We start from the raw sequence: 18,442 nt of genomic DNA, 5'->3' as shown, positions 1-18,442 counted from the left end.
AACAATGTCCGCAAACTAGCATGGCGAACGACCGTGAGCATGTCTAATGTGATTAACACAATGAAGAGCCGAGGAAGGGTGATAACGCATTACGCTGCTTCAAGGTTGAGTGAATGGTACAAATTGTGAGCAACGTTAAATAACAAAGGCCTTAATTTGCTATAATGTTAAAAGCTGACTTGATGAAAATATTTTTTGCTACATTGCTAGCCACATGATAGAGTAACATTTAATAAAAATGTTACTGCAACATTTGCTTTCTGTGAGAAATGCTGCGTAATGAGGTCAACTGTTAGAAAACATTTAGACACAGAGAATGGTTGGACAACTTCTCCAAAGTGAAACTGAACACCAGCTGAAAGTACATTGCAAACATGATGAAAGTGCACAAGTTGAAAGCCGAATTTCCATCTGCCATTTGGTAAGGAAATAAACAACTGAGTAAACCAAAAGCATGGGCAAACAAATCTGTGAATGCAGTGCAATGTAGCAGTTACATCTTTGCTACACAACCATCAATCAAAAACACCAACTCCTTCATGGATAACAAAAGCACCGACACAACAACATATTGCTCAATGCAATGTTTAATTTAGTAGGTACCTATTGCCGCCCATTCATGCCTGCTCTTCCTGCAGATAAATGAAACGCCACCAAAAAGCAGCGAGCAGCCATAATTGCTGCAGTGACAAGGAGGATGTGCACCATCGATGCTGTTCCCCCATCCTGAGTAGGAAATAATAGCAGTTTTTTCTGGAAATACTCTGAAAGCACGAATTTTCTATCCATTGTTTACTTAGCTTGCACTGACACGACCCATTGTGTACTCGGTACCTTTGACAAACAAGGGGCCAGCCAATAGGCACACAAGACTGTAGAACCTTGCTAACTTGCAAAAAATCAATGCACAGAAAGAAAAAGCTGACAAAAAAATGAGGAATTCCTTATTTGCACTTTTTATACAATACTAAGAATGTGGCTAAGATATGGCATGAACATTGTTTTTTTCTGTTCACTTACAAACTTTACAGCCTGTGCTAGCATATTACTGTGATGTAAATAATGAAGCATGCCAGCACTGTACAATATGCTGTAACACTTATGAAATACTCCCCTTCAAGGCTACCGCATGCCTCTTACATGCGGTAAAGTTTAAATCTGCCAAACTAGCTAGTCTGCAAGATGAGACGCCAAACCTCTGACATCTGGCGATGTGTACCTCCCATGTAGTTAGAGTGATTGGAGATGCTCCTTTTTGATGGCATTTCAGTTGCTGGGTGTGGAAGGACCAGATATGAAGGGCAACAACTAGACACCAACTTTTTAAGCAACATCACAATAAGCAATGTGCCTTAGCTTTCCTTCTGTCCAAAAAGGAGTTTCATTTTCTATGTTCTGTGTTCACATAACTGCTTGCATGTGCACATTTTGGCTTGCTGGGAGGTGCTTTCCTCTGTTAAACTACAGTTTTAACTCTGGCCTCAGTCTTCTGCGCCTTCTTAATTTTTTGCTAGCGTTCACCTTAAGTCGCGTACAAACTCACGCAGATCTCCACTTTTCTACGTTTCCAGCTGTCACATCTTCTCTGCCTTCGTCATGTCCACCACTGCATCCAATGCCTTCAAGTCTGCTGTGTATAATCATTTTAATTAATCTGCCTACACATGTATTTATGTTAGTCGCTCTCCTCTCTTCGATGCCAATTGGCCCTGAGAGTAAATAAGTGAAATGGTAGTCTAATCTAGGTCTGAGCAATCACGCATTATGTTGAGTTTATTTTACCACGTTGGCCAGTAGAGAGTGGAAGGAAAAAAAGCTGCTAAGTGGAGCTCGACATGCCTCTCGACCCCTACACTGGAAAGCAGCAGACACCAAGGCATACGTAATCACTAACGACAACAGAACATGACAAGTGTGAAGTAATTCAGTAACGTCCGTCGCATTTACCACAGTGCATAGTCGCTGCTCAGTAATTTATTACCTCATTAGACATTCTTCAAAGAGAGTGTACAATTATGTGTTTTGTTTGAACATGGCACCACAGTACAATGACAATCATTAACCTTGTGCCAACACAACATAAAATAAACTTCTGCCCAGTAAATGCATTGCTTACAGTGCCACCACGGCACCTGTTTAGAAAGTAAGCTCAAAATATTAGTGACATTAAATTTGAGCAGACGGTAATTCCCCCACCCCCTCCTTAAAAAGAAATGAAAAAGGGTGCTCTTCCGACGGTACGTTTGTACGCGGTAATATTTGCGAGTCCAACTACGTGTGAAATTCAGATATAAATAATTAACGCCAAAGCATTCGGTTGAATGCGAGGCGCCAGGGCGCGGGCAAACAGTAATCGTCTTCAGGTATCCACTGGTGCCACGCCCTGAGGGCCACTGCTCGGCGAATACCATTCATGGCCACGTTCACATCCAACAATCTTGTCACAAACATCACACAGGTGATGATGCAGCAGCAGTTCATCATTGCTGTTGGCCAGTGCTGAATTTTTTGGCGTGGTAAACGGAATCATCCACCGAAACGCACGTCGACTGTTACTCGCCAGATTCTTGCAGTCCCACGAGGGAGAGCAGCTTTTCCGTCGGCTTCAAGTCTCCTCTTTCGTGCAGGGCCACTGGCATTGTAACGCACATTCTGCATGATCGTTTTACTACGCACCGATGCCGCACGGGACAGCGAGCGGTTGTATGTACACTCCAATGCAGCGTTCCGGCCACACACATACACACACACATACTAAAGACACACAACGCGCAGGACGCACGCAGCGAACACGGAAGAACAAAAACCCATTCCATAGCGCCTGTTCATTCAACTCCACACTGCGCTAACTGCGCACATGTTTCCGACTGCGGGCTCGGCTAGCGCTTCGACTTCGCCTTGGCTAGCCATGGCCAAGCTGCGCTGCCGCTGGTGGTAATAACGTTCATGCAACGAAAAGAAAAAACAATATATCAAACGATTCAAGTTGTCAGCTAAAAAAGCTACCGTAAAATTAAATACATCTTATATGTTTTTGCCGTTGTGCGCCTTTGCGACATCAGCGACGTGAGCTTGAGCACGAATACGCGAATGGCGCTATGAATTTCCCGTGTATCTCCGTAAATTGCAAATGGCGTGGCTGCGGGCCGCTAACTTTTAGACATGCTTGCAGAGGTAGTCGGTGCGAACAGTTGGAAGTTCAATCGACTGGAATTGCTCAAGGAAAGTCAGCGGCACTGCATTTTTATTGTTTCTGTGCATTGCGAGTGACTTTGGCGGCAGCCACTCGGCAACGTCTCCGGTTTGGCGAACTTGTGAGAAGGTGAGCCTTTTGTTCTCAAATTTTGAAAGCGGTTTTTTGTTTGTATTGTAACCCTGCGTCTCGTCGCATGTTATGTTCACGATAACATCAGTACAACGTGCATGCGCTTTCTGTCTCTATTTAGAGTAATATTGGTCGATCAGCGTAAACTTTTGGATTCAATTAAGTACGAACTGTCCATGTTGGTACTGCGTGTCGAATGTGTTTTGAGATGATTCTGAGCGGGAGATGGTGTTCTGATAATTTGTGTACTACCAGATATAGTCTAGAGATTTGAAACCATTTATCACACTGAAACAAAGTTGGAAAACTGTTTTGTGTTCATGCATCTGCTGTCCTTAAACTTGACTTTTCGGCAATCATTCGCATGGCTCCTTTGGATCTGGAAAATTGACTACTGTTGCTAGGGGTGCCTGGTAGCAGAGCTCCTGGGGACGCCCAGTGGGTCATTTGTTTGTCCAAGTGCCCCGTACCACAGGTACCATTCCTGACATTTTTTCCCTGTCCATTAACCTCATATTCCTTGCAAAGATTACAGTATGTAATCAGGTAGTAAAAAATTTGGTAACTTCTGCATATTTCAGAACAGTTCAGAGAAATGCACATGCAGCATCAGTATTCTCTCGGTAGAATTTCTGAGACCTGGATTCATTTCTTCTAGGATTGTGGCAAGCAGTAGGTCAACTGTACATAAATTTATTTTCCTCTGGTGCAAAGTAAAGAGTGCAAACGTCATAAGACAAGTCTCTAGTCTGTTTCATTCTCACTGCATTTGGCCAAAGCATAGTATGAAATGCTGTATGTTTTATGCCCTAGTTTCCTTTACTTTGAGCAGTAGATATTGACAGTGAATAGCAAGGCAACTCCACTCGCTGACGGTTTTGCCTTCGGCAGCAAAACAGGGAATACCTTACCCCATGTGTTATCTCGACAGACTCAAAACTGCGATGGACAGCTGCGTCCACAGCTGCTATCACCTCCCAAGTGCATGCGTTCATAAGACACATAATAACTCTGGATTGCCATTAACATAGCCTTGCTCATTGCAGTTGGCGATAAACACCTCATAAGTGGTACTATTATGCACTCTTTTCTTTGGCACTATGTATGAGCTTCTGTTCTCGCACTTTCTAGAAATAATGCATGCAGTTTTGAAGTGCGAAAAGGGAATTTACGTGTAACTATATTGTCATGTCAGTATGTTACAGCCAAATTGTACATTGATGTCAGTGCTGGTGGTTTCTTTTCATTATTTTAGGAGAATGTTATAATTTTACCTATAGCAAATAATAGCCCTCACTAATTAGCTGATTTTGTCATGTCCAGTATTTTGATATGCTAAGCCACCAAAGCATGATTCAGAATGTTGTCAGAACTAAAGGCACTGAGTCTTTCGTGTCAGTAAAAAATGTGCTTTATACCCCTGTCACATGGCATTCCTCGAAGGCCTTTCCAGCAAAGGCACCATTTTTCACCAAAGGAGCGAAAGCTTAAAGGAGCAGCGATGCAGCTACACGGTGCAGCCCAAAGGTGAAAGTCATTCAGGCTTAGCACCCGCTGCTATACTCGAGGTGGCTGAAGTGAGTGTTCTAAAATTAAAGTGGTGTATTCTGTTCATTCGTTGAGCTTTGACAATTTTTTTATTCTGATTGCTTCCTTAAAAGTACCGCAACAGCTACTCTCATCAGCAGGAGCAGGTTTTGTACGTGTATTGCCTTGGCCACCATGGGCGCTCGGTGTTGCCGCAACACTTTCACTGTCTTGAAATTTGAACATAAAACATAAACACTTGTACAAAAACCAAAGCCAGACATACCTTTTGTATTTGAAAAAAATGTTTTCAAACATTATTAGCTTATCTATTTTTTTTATTGCTTTTACTTTTTGACTTTGGATGGTACTGCGATCATAGGTTCTCGAATGCCGCGCCTTTGGGCTCCGAAGGTCTCGGTTGAACGTCTTCGCCTCCAAGGCCCTTAGCGACAAAGGCGCAACATTTGTACCGGGTAGCTGCACTCCTTACGTCTTTGGATATGATTCTCAAAGGCCTTTGTGGTGCCCGTGTGACAGGGGTATTAGTGTGGTATGGCTGCTTGAACACCTGTCCCTGGTATCTCACAAACTGAATAAGGAAGGGAAAAGCCTCAGGGTGCTTGCCGACGTTTCGACAAGAGGACTTGTCTTTGTCTGGCAAAGTGTTCATCATTGGTGGGGTTTAAATAAGGTTTTCACGTCGAGGCGAAAGGCCTGTTGTGTGGGACGAGGGTGCGATATGGGAAGGGCGTTACAATGGGGAGCGTGAACCTTGACCAAGCATGATAGCTGCTAAAGAAGGTTAACCGGTTGACCTGCAAAACTGTGAAAACAAAAAAGCCCAATTCAGTAGAAACGAATCTCGGGGTATGGAGTGTGGATAGTGGGCTTGAATGGCTTTATTTCCAGCCGCAACAGGTGGCTTGGTATGGCTGGCTGCCTTTTCCTGAAAAACTAGGATAAAGGAATTAAGCAGCATGGCAGAATAAAATACCAGGGGGGGGGGGGGGGGCAAAATAATTTGAAGGAAAAAGAGAAAATGAGGGCAGGTTCGGAGAAAAGGCAAAAAGAAGGGGGAGGGGGAGGAGTATGGCGGCCAAGGTTCCGAGAAGTGATGTCAGGAGGTGCAGGGCGTAAGGTTAAAGTATAACGATAAATTAAAGAATGCAGGAAAGGAGGGGGAAATTATGGTTGGGAAACCTCTGACCATGTGCAAGGCCTTTTCAAATAATTATGCCAATTCCGGAATGTACAGAGCTGGCCACATTTAGTGCAAACATGTGAGCGCATGGCCGCACTCTTTAGAGGTCCACTGTGTGCGGCGCAGCCACTCATCGCTGCAAAATGGCGCAAGAGGAGATGCACCTGGATGTGGTGCTTCGTGTCATGTTACGCTTCGATGTGTGGCAATGTCAGACACAGTGGCCCAAAGAGCACAGCCATGTGCTCGCGTGTTCGCACTAAGAGTGGACAACCCTGTACTTGATTCTAAGTTTCCTCTGTATATGTTGACCCCAGATGAAAACAAGTTGTCTTGTCGAAACGACAAGCACCCTGAGATTTTTCCTTCCCTTGTTCACTTTTTGAGTGTCAAGAAACCATCTGCCTACTCTCTCTGTACCATGCACTCCACATCTTGTACGGTTATCTTTGTATGTATACACCAGTGATAAATCATGAAGGAAATCAAGGGATTTGTATTTGTATTGCTTAACACTTACTTTAAAGCTATATCATGAGGGTATAGTTGAAAATGTGCTACGGGGGCTTGGTTGTGTGTCGTGACTGGTTTCTCTTTATCACGGCTACTTGACAGCCACCATGAAACGCAGGCTTTTGAAAAGTCGTTCCTCAAATAAAAGAGCGTTTCCACTGTTACAATGGAAATGTTATTTGCTAAAAACTTCAATCATTGCAGTTCAGGGATTGATATTTTTCAAATAACTAACCTGAAGTTCAAAACCTGCAGAAGGAACTATGTAACTTCTTTCCTGCCTTAAAAACCCAGTACTTATTTGCCAGTTTCAGCAAGCAGAGGTCTGTTTCATGGCACATACTTTCCACTACCTTGCATGAAAATTGTGCAGTACAGGCCCACCATAAAACTAGGGGCATAGTATACTGCTTGTATGCAACTACTTTGGCGTTAGAGCATGCTTAGCATGGTCTTAAAGTTATTCTTTTCATTTGCAACTGGTTCATAAAAGGCCTATTCTGGCAAAAGGCATTTAGCAAAATTATCTTCCTCTGAATGCTTCTAAGGATAACTTTAGTTCATTCAGGAAAATATATATTGACAATATCTCTTAAAGGCATGATTGTCCATATTAGCTCTTGTTACCTCACAGTATTTAGTTTTGTGCCTCCAGCATCACTGACTTGCATCATATGTTAGAGTAGTAAAAAACTCGCTGTTAGTTTAAACCACAACTCATGATGGGGCTGTGCACTTTTTGTTGTGTTACATGAAATATACTTATGTATGAAACAATTTCTTTCAGCTGCACCTCACATGATTCAAATTCCACCAGAAGAAAGGCTGCAACACAACATTGCTCACCATCTGTTGCTTTCCCAGCACATAACATGCCATAACAGCACATAGCAGGTAAGATGTGAACAAAAACAGTGCATGTATATGTTCCACACATGCATTTTGTGTACTACCAACACTATGATATGATTAACTATGTCATGTAAGAGAGAGCACACAAATCATTTTTTGTATATATTGCAGCATGGTTATTTCAAGTTTTAAACTGGCCATTGAAACGACCCATTGTATCACCGCTGGTTACCCGGTGGCACTGGGGATCGAACTCCGCACCTCCTGCTTGCGAGGCAGATGCTCGGACCACTAGGCCACTCCTGCGGTTCCCCCACTGATGTTGCTTACACCAGGTGCTGTTAAAGCCCCGGTATGTATGTTAAATGCATTTTAGAAAACCATTCACTTCCAAAGTACCATTTCATCTTTATAGCAAAACCACAGTTCGCCTAGCTAGACAAACCTGCTGCATACAAGCCAGCAGAAGGGTTGCACGTACATGCTTCATTAGGAAAACATAAAAATCAAGCAGAGCCTGCCCTTCATGGTGCATTATACCCTGATTTTGAGCAATGATCAAGATAGGCAGATGGTCATTTCATTGAACACTTGCATGATACATTCGTAGAATTGAAAAGACAAGTACTATTGCAAAATCTTCAAACAGTGTTTATTCTCAGAGAAAACATATCATGAAAAAAGTGTTGGATTAGTTATGGTGCACCTTGTATGGGGAAAGGGGCTCCCACTTTGTGAAAGGCTTAATTTTGGAATAACGACAGCGTTTAGACTAGTTGGGTTACCATGTTTAGATAGTGGATGTGCTCAAAAAGACACTGGAAGTAAGTGCACTGTGTGGAAATCTCTTTCTGTATCCTTGTCTTTTTGAGTGCTTTCACGATCTAAACTTAATTTTGCAAGAGAGCAAGGAAAACAAATATTTAAATTCTGATAATTAAGGATAAAAGATCATGTTTCATTGCGTTGCTTAAAGTGTACATTGTATCGCTATTGCTGTATTGCAGCACTTCTGTCGTGGCCTTGCATTGCAGCCTCTTGACTTTTGTTTATATAATAGGCAGTCTTTTTTTTTCATTCAATTGCAACACTTTAGGAGTTACTACAGAGTTGCGTGGTAGCGAACTCTCAGATTAACGGTTTGCATTATTACGCCAGCATAACTTGCTAAGTGTTTCACTGCAGTCTTGTTACTAGAACAGCCTCTTGAAAGTATTCAGCCTGGTGGTCATTGAGGGTTACTGTTCACATATCAAAATGCCGGATCAGCTGTATACTCTTTACAGCTACCAGAACTATGGTACATTTCATGACATGCTGGCTGAAGAGTGCTGGAGCATCAGACTGGGGATTTGGATGAAACAATTTTCAAATGTGTGCTCGGTATCACGCTGTTTTGTTCCAGTTGTGGAGAGGTTTTCTTTTCATATTTGTTCTGTCAAACATTTAAATTTTGGGCAATATGTTGTTGCCTTTATCTTGTGTTCTCTTTGTTGTTGAGGTTTAGTATTTTTGGCACAAGCACTCCACTCTATTACTTTTAAGTATAATTTAAAATTTGTAGGGCACGTCATGAAGAATAAAACTTCTACTTGAATAATCTGCATGAGTTTATGTTCTCATTGTTGATATAAAAACTTAGTTGAGACAGCTTGTATTTTAGCTCTGGCTAGAATTTTTAGGAGAGCCTCAGTAACATAATCACATGACCAACACAAACTCGGTATTATTGTTTGTGCAATGAAAAACAGTTTTAAAATAGTTATTAACAGCTGTCAGTGTAGGACTGGCCGAAAATGTTTTGTGCTCTATGTAGCTCTTCTCTGAGGCAGGATTAATTCATCTGCACCTGCAGCTTGATACCGCCAAGATACCAATTCTTGGGTGAACTTATTTTTTTTCACTGAGCAAACTTGCATCATCTTGAAGCGTGGAACTTGAGCTGATTCTTAACAGCTCTAGTGTAGCGAATTTCATTATCCTCATTGCTTGTTTTACATTCACCTCAGGACAATGGCCTTTTCCAGTTTAATTATCTGTGTCTTGCACCAGCTACATGACACACTATCAGAAGTCACCTAATCTTATCTAGTGAGCTTATAATCAGCTATCTCCTGCTATATTTTCCTTAGGGTGAAATTCATTTTGTTGCGATACAATGCACAAGCTGTTTCCTGGCGTGGTGCTCAGCTTATCTGGAATGAAATGCTTGGGAAATGGGTCTCTGATTTCACCTTGAGTAGACGAAATTAACTTGTGCTAAGGCACTCTTTGGCCACAGATGCCCTTGTGCCATTAAAATTCATCAAATTCATTCTGTTGCCCTAAGATACCATTGGTGATTCATTCTCTGCATTGTATGCCCTGGCCAGATCCATTTTCTTCTTTTAATTTCTGCCAGAATATTAACAACTTCCTTGTTCATCCCTGTTATGGTTTCACTCGGTCAGTCGTTCTATTAATAATTATAATCACTTTATTGAAAACATATTTTGGGCTAAATGGCATCAAGTTTTCCACTCTCTACAATGATATATATGTTTGGTCTTGTATGTCTTTACTTGTGTGGTAATGTTTATTTTGTGCTCACTGTCTAAACATCCTAAGCCTGTTATACTTAGTGGCACAGGCAGGGGCATATTGGTTTACATTCTTTTTCTGGCTGCCCCACCACACTTTTTGTCTAAACAACCTTATTTGCCTATGATATCCTAAGCCCTTCTATACCTATTTTCCTTCCCCCTGGCTCTTTCTCTTTTCAGTCATTCCTCCTCTTTCCTTTACACCGGCCATTGGTCACAAGGCTGCTGTGGGAACGACAGTCAGCACTGGGCCCTTTTTAGTTCATGGAACCTGCACTGCTACTATTAACACTAATAGTACGTTATCAGTATTTTTGTGATAGTGCATTTATTGTTATTTATGAAGTAGTTGGCTAAGGCAATGGTAGCAGTGTTGGATATTGCAATATATTATGCATATATCTCACTTGCAATATATCAGTATGTTCAATATTACACTACCCTCTATTTCTTTCAGTTCAGTTATTTGGCTATAGATATATTGTGCTGCTTTCCTAGTTTAGTCCACTCAAACTAAAACTTTGCTCTTTGTGTCACAGGTAGAATCTACAATGATTGCTGCTCTGTGTCTTGTAAGCAGGAGGCAGTGTTCAATGGAGCCATGAACTTTCCTTGGAATTGAAAAGCCTTTGCCATATTATGCGCTGAACCACGAGTGTGAAGAGGAAAATGTCATGCCTTGGATTTCTGCAGAGGTGAGCCATTGCGGTGAATCCACCAGCGCGAAAGACAGGGATGAGAAAGGAGACAAGACAGGTGCTGACTCGCGACTAAAGTTTATTGGCGTGAACAGGGAATATATAAAAAGCCAAGCAATACCATAAACCATGTAGTTACAGATAAGCATGCAGGACAACATGAGTCAAAAATCGCCCTCAACATTTCCCTGATCGAGGTAGTCCAACTCATTGTGTGTTAACACGATAGACAAAACACACATTCTTCACGGAGTCATAAGATGTGTCTAGCCTCGATAATCTCTCATTTAATCTCTCTGAATTTACTGCCAAAATGCGTGTTGCCAAAAGGAAAGGGTAGCAGACTTCACATCCCGTGCAGTGTACAGCAGAGTTACCTCAACCACCTAGCCAAGCCCCTACCCTCTTGTGTTCCTGTAGTCTTACATTCATACACCTTCCAGTTGCACCTACGTAAACCAGACTACAAGATAATAATATTTGATACCACATTCATTTTACAAGGTACATATACATTTCACTCTACACGTGTACATTTCTCGAGCCACATTCACAGAATTATTCTTAAAATTTTACATGCTTTAGACAACGTATTAGGGGCCGAGAAAGCCACTTTTACATCATACCTTCTGGCCACATTTTTCAAATTGTGCGACAATTTATGTACATACGGTAACACAACTGGTCTTTTGGCATCTCGCTGGCTGGCCCCAGCCTGATTGTGCTGGTCACCGCAAAACTGTCTCAGCTTCTTTAACAATTTATCATATGCTCTTGCAGTAACAAGGTTTGGAAATCCTGCGTTCGTTAACCTTAAAATCTGCTCTTGGAAACTAGTCGTCATGCTGTGAAAGCATAATTTCATCAATTCTGAGCCCGCGTTAGAAAGTGCAATGCTATCTTTCACTAGCTTGGAATGGTCGACATGTAGCCAGGTAGCAGCTTAACACTCGCCAGCACACATGAAGTGTTCTGAACATCAAGGTAAGGTCCAGAAACCAGAGCTCTTTTTCTTGGGACATTTGCTCCAAGGTAAACCTGAGATAAAGGCCTTGCTCCTTAAACAACTTGAGAAGATGTACAGGTCACGAACTATCACAACCTTTATAAAAGACCAGAAAATCATCGACATAACAAAAGATTTTTCCCCCAGCCCATGCACATTCTGGACAATTATTCTATCCACCCTACTCAAGAAAATATTGCTTAGCACAAGGTCAACCTTTGAACCACTACATATTCGAGACTTTAGAACACATACCGCACTGCGCTACTCTACAAACATGCTCTTCAAATAAATGCTATTCAATAACATGCTCTTCAGATAAATTTCATTAAAGGATTCATGCAAAATTATCTCTGGTTATTTGCAAAAGCATCTGTCTACTTCGCATCTTGAAGATCCATTTCTTGTACTCAATTCGCAGTGTGGTTGAGTATCTTAAGAATGACAATCCAGTGGATTGTCATGTGATTAGTGTCGACTTAGAACTATTTTATTCTATCCCGTATGAAGATCTTGTGAAAAGCTTATGAATGTGTATATCGGAGCACAACGATGAGCTCGTGTTTAGGAACGGGTGTGTAACATAAGTCCTTTTTGGCACTTGCCTCCTTTTATTTGAAGTGAAGAGCATGTTTGTGGAGTATGGCAGTGCGGCATATGTTCAAAAGTCTGCTAAATGTATCGATTCGAAGGCTGCCCCTGTGCTAAGCAATATTCTCTTAAGCAGGGTGGAAGGAATGATTGCCAAGAAATTGCATGGGCTGGGGGAAATCTTTCGCTACGTCTATGATTTTCTGGTCTTTTACAAAGGTTGTGATAGTGTGGGACCTGTACATATTGTGAACTTGTTTAAGGAGCAAGGCCTTTGTCTTAAGTTTACCTTGGAGAAAATGTCCCAACAAAAAGAGCTGCGGTTTCTGAACCTTACCTTGATGTTCTGCACACGCCATGTGTGCTAGCGATATTCACCCAGGAGTGTTAAGCAGCTACTTGACTGTTGGTCAAACGATTCTAAGCTAGTGAAAGATAGCATTGCGTCGTCAAGTCTAGGCTCGGTATTGGTGAAGCCATGCTTTTACAGCATGACAACTGGTTTCCAAGAGAAGATTTTAAGGCTAATGAAAGCATGATTTCCCAACCATGCTATTGCAGAAGCGTGCGATAAATTGTTAAAGCTGAGCATATAAGATTGGGCAAGTTGGTCTGACATGCTAAAGATAAGAATGGCGCAGCATCAAGTAACGAGGACAACCGGAGAGCACACCCACGCACAAGTGCCATCCTTGGAGCGGATGCAGAATCTAAGAGCGTGTACTTGACATTCAGCGTTGGCAGCCAAGGATCGGGCTCGTTCAATCTTTAGCGTTCAAATCCGTGTTTCCTCGTTTCCTTGACTGTCAACGCTGAATGTCAAGCACGCACTCTTGGATTTTGTACCTGCTCCAGGGTTGGCACTTGTGCGTGGGCGTGCTGTCCTGCTTTCCTCGTTACTTGATGCTGTGCCATTCTTCCCTTTAGCATGTTAAAAGCTGAAACCCCTTCGCAGGGACTGGCATGATCAGGCTGGGGCCAGCCAGTGAGATGCCAAAAGACTGACTGTGTTACTGTACATACATAGATTGTTGCAAAATTTGAAAACTGTGGCCAGAAGGTATGACGTAAAAATGGCGTGTTCGGCCCCTAATAAGTTGTCTACAATCTGTAAAATTGTTAATAATTTTGTGAATTTCGTTAGGGAAAAGCACATGTGTCGAGTGAAACGTGGCAACATATATGTGCCTTGCAACCATTGCATGCATTGCATACCATTATCATGTGGTTGGGTTTATGTTGGTGAAACTGGAATGTGTATCAATGTAAGACTACAGGAGCATGAGAGGTATTTGGATATTGGTAGGGGTTGTAACTTATCTGCATATTACAAGAGATGTGAAGGCTGCTAGCCATTCTTTTCGGCAACACGCATTTTGGCACTACGTTCACAGCAGATTAACCAGAAAATTATCGAGGCTAGACACATCTTATGACTCGGTGATGAATGTGTGAGTGTGCTGCCCATAGCGTTAACATGCAGCGGGTTGGACTGTCTAGATGAGAGGAATGTTAAGGGCAATCTTTTACTTATGTTGTGATGTAGCTTATGTGTAATTGTGTAGTTTGTGGTGTGTGGCTTTTCTGTATACTCTCTGTTCACTTCAATAAACTTCAGTTGCGAGTCAGTGCTTGTTTTGTTTCTTTTCTCGTCCCTGTCTCGTGCTGATAGATTCAAGTACTTGTAGAGTAGATTCACTGAATTGTGTACTTGCAGAGGCTTGTGAAAAAACGAGAGGAATTTTCTTTCCTTTATGCGGAATGGAAGGTTGAAATTTTTTTACTTAAATGTTTGCAGCATTAAATTCTATTCGGAAAGGTAAAACCCACGTTATTGTACATTTTGTGTGCAATGGTGCCGGGTGGCTGCATGCAACTGAAAACATTCGTCCAGGTTATCTAGCTAGCGTCCTTCTTCCTTGTGCCACATTTTCTGAAATAATATTTTGTCAGATTGATTTCAATCAGAATTTCTAAGAACAAATCGGTGATCACATAATGGTGATCACATAATTTGGTGATCACATATGACATAATTCAAAGCGTGTTCATTGGTATTTTTTAGTCTGGGGCAGTACGATGAGAAGTACATAGTATATAGTAAAATTAAATATAACCAGTCTAACATAAACAAAACTTTTTTTTTAAGGAAAATTTTGCTACTGAAGTGCTGGAGTGACATGGCATTATGAAGACGTGGACAGTGTGCTGTATTCATGATGGCACGAGAACTTGTGTACAGTGCTTCAGGTAACTGGTGAGTACCTTGGTGCTGTGCTTCTGCTAATGTAGCCAAATTATGTTTTTAATCTAAGAGTGTATCTGAAAAGTTAAGCAAAAATTGAGTAGTATTTAGATATTCTTGCACCAGATACCACTGTGAGAATTAGTTATTAATGATGTGTCTCACATGTACCCTTGTCTGCTGAATATAGAAAGCATGGCTTTCGAGCTGAGTGCCTCCGACGTATGAAAAAAAATGGCCACTGGGCTGCTCCACGACGCGTGGAGCAGCTCAGTGTAGCACATTCAGGCTTCATGGAGTGGAGAATGAAGGCAGTAAATAATTTAAGAGTAGAAAACACAGCACAAACCACAGGACCAGGAAACTGACAGAACACACCGACCCTGATGACACTCTTTGCATGAAGGGTGTTATAAAGTTGTCTGTCATGTAGTGCAAGATGGAGGTCGCACAGGACGGGTGTTAAATATGAGTTGATGCAGACACCTGTCATTACATAGTACTCACAGTAGAACTCGAGCAAGAAGCAAAGGTAACAGCTGAGCATGGCCACTCTTGTGCTTTCCTCTGCAAGCAATCTGGAATTGCACTTAGAAATCTTTTATGCTTTCTCTTGACATATACATCATTGCTGCATGCGGCGAGGAAAAGTACATACCCTTGATGTCAAGTGACAGTGAACTCACAGGGCTGGTAAAAGCTCACTGAGGTGTTGTGATATATCTACAGGGCACCTCATGAGAACAAAGAGCCCTTGAAGGAATTCTCTCAAAGTTTGTTGCCACATGGACCTCTTCGTAATCAATGACTCTAAAAGGCAAGCCTTCCTTTAGTGTCACAAAAAAAAGCCTAGGACATGGGTCTTTTTGCTTCTCCATTAGTGCCAAAATGTTTGCTAGCGAGATCTTTCGCAGATATATAATTATTTCACAAAATGTCAAGAAGGAGACTGAAGCTGCACCAAGCAGTACCAGTAAAAAACTTATCACAACTGTTCAAAAAGCAGAAAGACTCATGCCTTCATCCTTCTTTTGCATCAGACACATGAGGACACTTCGTCTTTCTGGGTCATCATTTTGAAAAGGTTCACATGGCAACGGCCTTTGGTTAAATTTCTGCCAAGAGCCCTTTTTTGAAACTTGAGCATCCGTTCCTTGTGAGGCACACTGCAGAGATATTGGAATGCCTTAGTGAGCTGCTTCCGGTACGTGTGACTGCATTTTCACTGACATCAGATATTAGTACATTTTCTTGCACATGCTGAGATAATGAAAGCTATGAGTGAAAACATGCGGTTTTGGGGAAGTGTGCTTCCTGGGCCGTATTCTAAGTTTGTGTCATAATAAAAAGCGTCATAATCTGCCGCAACGGGCATGCCCGGGAACTGGATATAAACTGAGTGCGGGACTTTCGCTTCGTCTTGTCTTGCCTATAACAAATTGGATGGACGATAAATTCGGCAAGCGTCTCCCACCTTTTTCATATGTTACCAATGTTCCTTGCTCACTAAGTTGTGCATTTAGTACTATGTACAGAAAGGCACCTGCATTGAATTGCATCTGGCCCCCATCCTGAGCTACTTTCTATTTGCACAAAATGATAAGCAACTGTAAAGACTTTCATGCGCACAGTGCCGCCCGGGAAAGCGCATTTTGTCTGCTTCTTTCTGGACCTGTGGTTTTTACTGTTTACTGTTATGAGAAATGAATTTTGGGCAATAAATTATAACGGGTTGGTTCTCGGTGAATGGCTTTTGAAAGCTTCTACGAAAGCCGATTGTTCAATAGCGGATGGTTGAAATGTATTTGTGAAATTTATATTTGGTGTTGTGTGACCACTAAATGAGGATTTTTTTTATGCTTTTCAGATGGATCCGACAGCAATGTGCAGGTGTACAATGTGTGTAGTTTGCCATGAAAATAAAACGTATGTACTTGTACTCACCCAAACACTTACCACTCTTTCATTCTAAGCTGCATTCTTTGTACGTATGCACTACATAATATGCATAAAGGAAAGCCTTGTACATAATACTTATTTCTTCGGCACCTGGACGGCTATATCTGCAGTGAACATTGCGGGCAGAAGCTATACGAAGACGCATGTTCATGTACTACAGAAAGTACATAATTACAATACAGATAATTTCCGCTCTAGATGAAATGACTTCCGAGTGAACGGAGGACGTATGCATACACATTGCGGAAACTTCAATAAGAACAAAACATAAGCATTCGTTGTGAAGAAACGATTTCGGTCTCGTGCATAGCATGGCGTAACTTTCCGTTACCAAGAATGTGACAGCCGTCATACGGAGTCTCTGTTTCTGACATTTAGTCCGTACCTCATGTTGCGGAAAACCCTCCGGCAACGCATTACCAGCGGGTTTCTCTGTACTGCGGAGCATTTTTTTTTACAGTGTAATTGAATACAGCGGGAGCGGCCGATCGTCAGCGAAAATCAGTCGCACGTGTGCGCGCGATATGCAGATATGCAGCTAGTGGTGCTCTTGTAGCGTGTTTCGTCTTTGTTATTGTTTGCATAGTTCGTGATCGCTTATGCATCTTTTTCGAACCTCAAACGTAGTACTTGCCCAGAAGATGGCACGATCAAAAATGGCAGATGGCAAATGGGGCAAAAAGAGAACATTAAAAAAATAATCGCTTCACTAGCAAGAAGGACAGTGGTAAACCGGCACGATAAAGCGCAAGCTTCACGAAACCTGGTGAGAGGATCAGTGGTGAATCCTTCGATGTAGACGGCTCAAGTACAACTGGCTACGTCTCATCGACTTTTCTCTTCCCTGCAGCTTCATGCAAGATGTTGCTGTGAACAACATATCTAATGCACGTGCAGCAGGGGATTCCTCCTTTCTGTTTCGTTCATACGCTTCGATCAGTGATTTGATGCTCCCCTGCTCCACGTGTTTTATAAATACTGTCGAAAATCGTACTCGAATATAACAACTTCGAATTCATCAATCAACACTATTCACAAATTAACGGCACAGCCATGGGTACAAGGATGGCCCACACCTACGTCAACATCTTCATGCATAGTAATAAGTAAATTTTTGAAAGATTGTCCCATTAAGCCCACCCTATACAAACGCTACTTGGATGACATCTTTTTAATTTGGACTGACACACCTCGTCCACCCCAACATATCTTTCACTTACACGTGCGCCCACACCACAATTAACTTCCTAGATGTTGAGATTTTGGTAAACGAAAGCTCACTCACCACCAGTAAACCGACGGACCGTCAACAATACGTACACTTTCAAAGCTGCCATCCTCGTCACTCTAAAACAAGCATCCCATACTCTCAGGCACATCGATCTAAAGGAATATGTTCCCAAGATGAAGACTTCGTAAAAAATTCCAAACGCATGCAAGAAGTCCTCATTAAGCAGCGATACCCGTCGCCATTGCCGACGATGCCATTCAAAGGACATCTAAACCCAACCGAGAGCAAATACTGGAGTGACGTCGATACAGCGAGCAAACAGACCATCAGGCAAATCTCGTACTCCCCTTCACCAGTAACCAGCCGCCTAACGTACGTAAACAAAATCTTCAAAAAAACATTTCAACATTCTCAAACAAAGCGAGCTAGCGCCTCGCCAAAATTTTCACTGCTCTCCCTCACGCAGTCTACAGACGACCGAAAAACATTCGAAACATTCTAATACACTCTGTCACATAAAGAGACGGTTTTGGGGTGTCGACCTTGTGGAAAAAGTAGATTCCAGGTCTGCAAACACATTACAAACATCAAGCTGTGAAATAAGCACAGCTTCAGGATTCAAATGGAAAATTAATGACAACTCTGATTGGGATTTCTGCAACGTAATATACCTCCTAGGATGCAGTGTGTGCAGTACGCAGTACATTGG

General features: G+C 42.0%; 1 long non-coding RNA gene across 1 annotated transcript; it reads left to right on the top strand.

Moving 5' to 3' along the window:
• The first annotated feature begins 3,115 nt into the window (after positions 1-3,115).
• On the top strand, positions 3,116-16,544 carry LOC144116160 (uncharacterized). The gene is made up of 8 exons (XR_013311764.1): positions 3,116-3,322; positions 3,730-3,800; positions 7,357-7,463; positions 7,593-7,773; positions 10,184-10,300; positions 10,543-10,698; positions 14,448-14,555; positions 16,411-16,544. It is a non-coding gene; the product is annotated as an uncharacterized LOC144116160 (long non-coding RNA).
• Positions 16,545-18,442: the final 1,898 nt, after the last annotated feature.

Source organism: Amblyomma americanum, chromosome 1 (genome assembly GCF_052857255.1).
Source record: "Amblyomma americanum isolate KBUSLIRL-KWMA chromosome 1, ASM5285725v1, whole genome shotgun sequence".
Taxonomy (NCBI): Eukaryota; Metazoa; Arthropoda; class Arachnida; order Ixodida; family Ixodidae; genus Amblyomma; species Amblyomma americanum.
The sequence above is the reverse complement of the archived record's forward strand: the minus strand, read 5'-3'. Positions and strand labels throughout refer to the sequence as shown.